The sequence below is a fragment of the Orycteropus afer genome, unplaced genomic scaffold (assembly GCF_000298275.1).
Source record: "Orycteropus afer afer isolate SDZICR_OR568_19922 unplaced genomic scaffold, OryAfe1.0 scaffold00108, whole genome shotgun sequence".
Taxonomy (NCBI): Eukaryota; Metazoa; Chordata; class Mammalia; order Tubulidentata; family Orycteropodidae; genus Orycteropus; species Orycteropus afer.
In genome coordinates, this window is record NW_006921695.1 from 9620775 (window position 1) to 9628398 (window position 7624).

Consider the following 7624-nt stretch of genomic DNA (forward strand, 5'->3'; position numbering starts at 1 on the left):
GTGCACTGGCCCTATGATGACAAACTTTACTGGGCTAGTGAAAAAAAGAAAATAAGAGAGTGATGCTAGAGTGTATTGATCACTGTCATTCTGAACTCCAGATCAGATCAAGAGCCATGAAGGAAATAGCCATATTTGATGCTGTTCAAGTGAAGAGTTTCGTATTTGCCATTGAAGAAGGGTTAAATGTATCTAAAATTGACTTCTTTCTATCATGAAGTATCCAAGAGTGAGTAGAAACACCAAGGCTGAAAAGGCAACTGAAAGCAGCAGAGATTGGAAGAAGCTAAAGACTGTACGACATTAGACAATTTGACATTCATAGCTGAATGGAACTTAGTAAAATTTCTCTCAACCCTTTTATTAAAGCCTAAAAGTATTTCTGATTATCTGTGTGTCTGAGGCTACACGTGAGAAGAGATTTTCAAGGTAGAATCTTCTAAAGAAGTAGTTATGTGCTGCATAAATCTGTTTGAGCAATGTCCACCCACATACACATCTGTGGTCCCATAAGGTTATAATAGAGTTAAGAAATCTGATCCATGAACAAGATGTAGCAAACACAACAGCTTCTCTTAAAGCACATGTGTTACTAAGGATTCTGTGTGGTCTGGTACAGGAGAAGGTTCATAGGGGAGGGTGACACCATGAGTTACTGTACCAGGTGACAACAACTCTAGTGACACCACTGGGTTCTGAGTAACAAGGACATCATAGCTAATAAATGAAATATGTCTTATTTACATCACTTTCTTTGTTTCTCTCTATCTTTTTTATGAGTCAGAGCTGATTCAACGAGACCTAATGACAACTACAACATTATTTTTTGTTTTAACAGTAATTAGAAACATGAGTATTTCAATATTATACAATTATTTATTTTTTTGTTAACCCCTGAGTTATTATGAATTAAGTGATGTTATAGTAGCTGGAGATATATTAGTTTAAAAAGACAAAGTCATTTTGTTCATAGCATTTACATACAAGTGAGAACATCATAGCTAATAAATGAAATAGTTCTTATTTAAGTCTCTTTCTCTCTTTTTTTCTTCTTTTTGTTAAATTTTATTATTTATCTTTCTCACTTGGGTACAAATGCTATGGCAAAATACTTTGTTTTTTAAACTAATATAATGTATAATGTAATTTATGAAAAATACTCTAAGCACATAGAATTATCTTTTAATCTTTTCTAGGAGCTCTGGTGGTGTGGTGCCAAAGGCATTTGATTGCTAACCAGAAGGCTGGCAGTTCAAACCCACCAACCACTCTTGGAAGGAAGCTTGGGCAATCTACTTCCATAGTAATACTGCCTTGGAAACCCAAAGAGGGATTGCTATGAGTCAGATCCAACTTGACAGCAGTGAGTTATATGTAAATTATATGTTTCTCAATGGATTTAAAAAATAAAATACAGCTTCAACTCTATCAGTCCCATCACTAGACATTCTGCTATAACCTAAAAGGTAAAAAATACTGTTTCAGTGGGCCCATATATTTTCTTTCAGCTTTCTTCTAGTTTTCTAAGAATTCCCTGAAATTTCACTTCTATTTTCTGGTTTACTTACTTCCCTTCTTTTTCTCAATATTCAAATACCCATGTTTCTAATTACTGTTAAAACAAAAATAATGTTGTTGTAGTTGTAATTAGGTGCCATCGAGTAGGCTCTGACTTATAAAAAGACCCTGTGTACAACAGAACGACACACTGCCCTGTCCTGTGCCAGCCTCACAATCTTTGCTATACCTGAGCCCATCATTGGAGGCACTGTATTAACCCATATCGATAATGACCTTCTCCTTTTTAGCTTACCTTTCACTTTACCAAGCATGGTATCCTTCTCCAGGGAATGGTCCCTTCTGACAACATGACCAAAATTGGTGAGACAAAGTCTGGCCATTCTCACTTCTAAGGAGCATTCCGGCTGCACTTATTCCAGGACAGATTTGTTCCTTCTTCTTCTTCTGGCAGCACATGATACTTTTGGTATTCTTCGCCAACACAACAACTCAAAAGCATCAACACTTTTTTGGTTTTCTTTATTCATTGCACAGTTTTTACATGCCTGTGAAGCAATTGGAGATACTATAGCTTTGGTTAGGCGCACCCTAGTCTTCAAGGAGACAGCTTTCCTTTTCAACACTTTAAAGAGGTCTTTTGCAACAGATTTGCCCAGTGCAAGATGATGTCTGGTTTCTTGACTGCTGCTTCCATTGGTGTTGATTATGGATCCAAGTAATATGAAATCTTTGACAACTTCTATTTTTTCTCTATTTATTGTGATGCTGCTTATTGGTCCAATTTTGAGGATTTTCATTTTCTTTATGTTGAGGTGTAATGCATACTACAGACTAAAGTTTTTAACATTCATTAGTAAGTGCTTCAAGTCATCTTCACTTTTAGTAAGCAAGGTTGTGTCATTTGCATATCACTAGTTGTTAATGAGTCTTCCTCCAATCCTGATGGCACATTGTTCTTCATATAATCCAGCTTCTCAGATTATTTGTGCAGCATACAGGTTGAATGAGTATGGTGAAAGAATACAACCCTGATGCACACCCTTCCTTATTTTAAACCATGCAGTTTTAAACAAAAAGAGTATTAGGCCAATCATATAAATGTATTAAAATTTATTTAATACATGACTTGAAAATCGGGACAACATTTCTTACAAGGGAGAAAAATATATTCCAAAGAAGAAAGAATTTTCAAAGATTCTTATACTACAGCTTCCTTTTTTTTTTTTTCCCCTGTATTGGGGGTCCCACAAGACATCTTATATTTTTTTGATGAAAAATTCATATAATTACTGCATTACCCTAAATTATATCTTGTCTGACCTTCAGCGTTTCTATTGTCAGAACTTCACACAGATAATTCTTTGAGAATGCAAAGCCCAAGGCAAAATGCTCTTTTACTAAATAAGCTAGGCTGTTGTTGGACTTAGAGGTGATTTTTAAAATTAGATTCAGCTCCGAATTTAAGGTTCAAAGATTATTTCAGAGTGATAGCTTTGGTGGTTACCTCAATCTGTACAGAAACAGGTGAATCAAAAATTCTGTTTCTCATTATATTACATTACTATTATATCATTATATACTATGTATGCTTTTTTTTGTTAGCTGTCATTGACCCTCAACTCATGGCCACCCAATGTAAAATGGAACAAAATGCCACCCTGTCTTACATCATCCCCATGATGAGTTGTCGATCAGACTATTATGATCCATAGAGTTTTCACTGGCCAATTTTTGAAAGACTATGACCAGGCCATTCCTATTAGTTGGTCTTGGTCTGGAAGCTCCACTGAAATCTATACAGCATCATGTTGTTATTATTGTTGTTAGGGGTTGTGGAGTCAGCTCTGACTTATAGCAACAGGCAAGTCTCCAATGGCTGACAGATGATGGCTGGGCATGAGGTGCATTGGCTAGAAAATGAATCCCAGTCTCCTAAATGGAAGGCAAGAATTCTACCACTGAATCACCAATACCTCATGTACTATTATATGTATATAAATATATATATTTGTTAGAGCTCTGGTAACATAGTGGCTAAAGCACTTGACTGCTAACCAGAAGGCTGGTGGTTCAAACCCACCAGCCACTCCTCGGAAGGAAGGTTGGGCAATTCTACTTCCATAGTGATACTGCCTTGGAAACCCAAGGAGGGGTCGCTATGAGTCAGGGTCGACTCGACGGCACATAACAACAACAAAAGTATAAAACCCCTCCAATTATCTTGGCAAATATTGATGGAATGGGAGTCCAGGCTACTTTATTTTTAAAAAATATTTAATTTTAATATACTGGGAAATGACCAACTATGATTATTACTCTCTAAATATATTATCAAGAATAGTCAGAGAAAGGTACAACTTATTTGTCACTAACTAATTAATAAAAATTAATATCCTTATAATGTGTATATTTAATTTTAGAATTTTTTTTGTATACACACACACACACACACACACACACACACATATATATAATAAGGAGCTCTGGCAGCCTAGGGCCTAAGGCATTTGACTGCTAACCAGAAGGTTGGAAATTCAAACCCACCAGCCACTCTGTAGAAGGAAGCTGGGGCAATCTACTTCCATAAAGATCGAATGCCTTGGCGACTATGAGTCAGAAACAACTCGATGGCAGTGAGTTTGTTTTTTAGTATATATTTATACATTCTCTCATTGGATAAATAAAGAAAATGTATTTCTCTGCAACTTCCTATGAACTGTTCACTACCCTAGAGTATCTTAGTTTTCCTTGACCATCTTTAAATTGGCATTCTTATGAGTTAATGACATTGCTGAGAATGTTTTATTTAGAGGGAACATTAAGCTGCTTAAGTAGCAACCTTAACACATACCAGCCTACCTTTCTCAAATTGCTTTGCTGCGATTTACTCTGAACTCAGAAAGGAAAGGGACAGAACTCCAAATGCAAGTGAGTGAGTTAATAATACTGATAATGGAAGCTTATCTGGCTTCCAATAAACAAACTAAGTGTGAAACTTGGAACAGTCCTTTTATTTGAAAATATTCATTTGTGTGTGTTTTCCTTATTTTTAATCATTACTTATTCTGTTTTGAATGACTACTTCTGGAACTAGTGATATAGAAAAAACTTACTTAAGTATATCTTTACTATGTCAAAGGAATACCTGGGTAGTACAAATGGTTAAGCACTTGGCTACCCACTGACAGATTGGTAGTTTGAGTCCACCCAAAGGAACCTCAGAAGAAAGTCCTGGCTATTTTTGAAAGGTCATAGACATTGAAACTCTCTGGAGAATAGTTCTACTCTGAGACACAAGGGGTTCTCCATGGGTCAAAATCACCTCAGAAGCAAATATTGTATAAGGTTTTAGAATATTAAATTGTTAACAATTGATGTCTCTGACGATAGTAACCCAGATGTGTCTATGCGTATATGGTAAGACATCTGTCAGGTGTGGTGTCATTATGAATAACTTTCAGATTTTGCTTTGTGTTTATACTGTTTGAAACCTTTACATTTTCTATTTTTTTTTACTATTACTTTTTAAATAAAAAGGACAATTTTGTGTGTAACATCCCTCTAAATAAAGGATAATCATATAATCTCTTGATATATACCCTTTTTACCCTTCAATTGAGATGTCAGTCCACATTCAAATAAAATGCACTGATCCTCTATTATATGCCAGACATATCGCATATACTAATGTAATTGAATTAAGCCATTCCTTAATTTGGAGATAGAAATCCCCTTTAGCATAGGTCGAAACAGTCCCACATGTCAGTTTCACAAAGGAAGGCACCTTCAAGTCCTCACAGAGGATTCACAAGTGACTCTGAAGTTATGTGGGGAAGCACCAGAATAGCTCAAAATGAATAGAATAGAAGAATAAGGCAACAACACACCTGGAATTTGACACTCCAAATCCTGCTCTCCCAGATTATTGTGAACTTTACACCTTACCTCATTACATTCATCTACATATTTGTTCTGTTCTACAGCTGCATTTTGGGGTCCTTGAAAACAGTTAAATGCTCACTTCCAAATTAAAATTTTGGCAGTTCAAATTCACCCAGTGGTGTCTCAGAAAAAGGCCTGATGATTTTTTTACCAAAGATCACAGCCATTGAAAATGTGGAGTGCAGTCCTACTCTGAAATATATGAGGTTGCTACAAGTTGGAACCATCTCTTTTTTATGACCATATGCTATCGTTCTTAACTTTATGGTTGAAATCTAAATTACAATGAGCTCTTTTTGCCAAACACAGGTTATTATAGACACCATTGCCATTAAGTCAATTCAGATCCAAAGTGACCATATAGGACAGAGGAGAACTGCCCCATAGGGTTTCCAAGGTTGTAAATCTTTACAGAAGTAGACTGTTACATCTTTCTTCCACAGAGTAGCTAGTGAGTTCAAACCATCGACCTTTTCATTAGCAGCCAAATGCTTTAACCACTGTGCCACCAGATCTCCTTCTAGTCATTATGTTGTTGTTGTTATGTGCTATTGAGTCGGCCCCGACTCATGCGACCCCTCCTTGGGTTTCCGAGGCAGTATCACTACAGAAGTAGGATTGCCCAACCTTCCTTCCAAGGAGTGGCTGGTGGGTTTGAACCGCCAGCCTTCTGGTAAGCATTCAAGTGCCTTAGGCACTATGCTACCAGAGCTCCTTCTAGTCATTATAGAAACTTTGAAATCAATGGACAAAGTTTAATTTTAGAAAACTCTTTTAGAGTCTATTTTCCATCTAAAGGGAGAATTCCAATTGTAAATAGTCCTAGTAGTTAACAGCTTGCTGCCAATGTTATTTTAGTTATTCATTTGTTTACTCCTTCATTAGTTCATCAAGAGTTAATTACCCAGTGATTACAGGGGAGGCATGGAGTTCTGGTGGCATAGTCGAAATGAACTCCACAGCAGTGAGTTTCTTTTTTTATTTACAGGGGAGGCATTGTCCTAAGCATTGAAGTGTAATCCACAAAGAAGGCACAGTCCCTGAAGCAAGGACCCTTCTGGTTAATTAGGGCAGAACAGTTCCTCTGAGCATGATTCCTCTTTAGAACTACCTTTTCAGTTAATTGTAAGATCACAGGATAGATGACCAGATGTCTCAAACACAAATGATTTCAGCTGTCAGGAAGGGAACACAAAACAGTAGGGCATAACACCTAAGGACAATGCATGCTCCTTTACTGGAGCAAAAGCTACCCAAATCAGCTACCACATGGAAGTATGGTAGTGTTAATAGATCTCTCCATTTTTAAAAACAAGTCAGAAATCTGTGTTCTTAAATGAAACCCACCGATTTTTAACATTGTCAGCAATATGGTTGCTGAATAAAACTTGTGAGACCTATTTAGTTCAAAGGCTGCTAGGTCCAACCTCTTGTCAAGGCCCAGTGACTACCAAAATTCAATTGCCTTTAAGAAAGCTCCTTACTTGAGTGGTCACTGAGCCTCCCATATTTCAGTTCCTTAGCACCATTAGGAGAGCAGAACCTGCTTGCTGGCTCTAAGGAATGTTATGAGAATTAATGGTCCTGTGAAGGACTGAGACCTCCTTGGATAAAGGAACTGGACAAATAAACATTGTGATCACTAATAATATGTTTCATTCTTGAGAGTCACCCTAGTTGTCCCAAACCATGGAAGTTCAGTTCTGCATGCTGTACAAACATAGTAGAGGAGGAAGTACTTTTAGCTATATAATACCAACTTCTAAAATATTTCCCTAATTAACGTTCCTTCAATTTTGTTGTTATCTATACATCGTCTAGCATTTTGAAAGACTCTGATGTAAAAATGCTAAATTTGCTTTTGAAAACAGCTTTTATTTTAAAAGTCGATTTAATTATTTCCAAGATGCTGGTACTATTTTTCCCACTGTAGAGGAGACTGTGGAGACTTGAAGGACTGTTAAAATACGAAAGAAGGAAATTGCCTGGTATCTGCACAAATTCTCTCATGGAACACAAGCAGACCAAGATGTTCTAGTCCCAAAATGGTACTTTGTCATCCTGGTGGAGAAATGAGAATAAATTGTGTTGTTACAGCTTACCAACTTCAAAAACAAGGAAATGGACATAGCAAGACTAGCTTTCATAACTTCATTTTTTC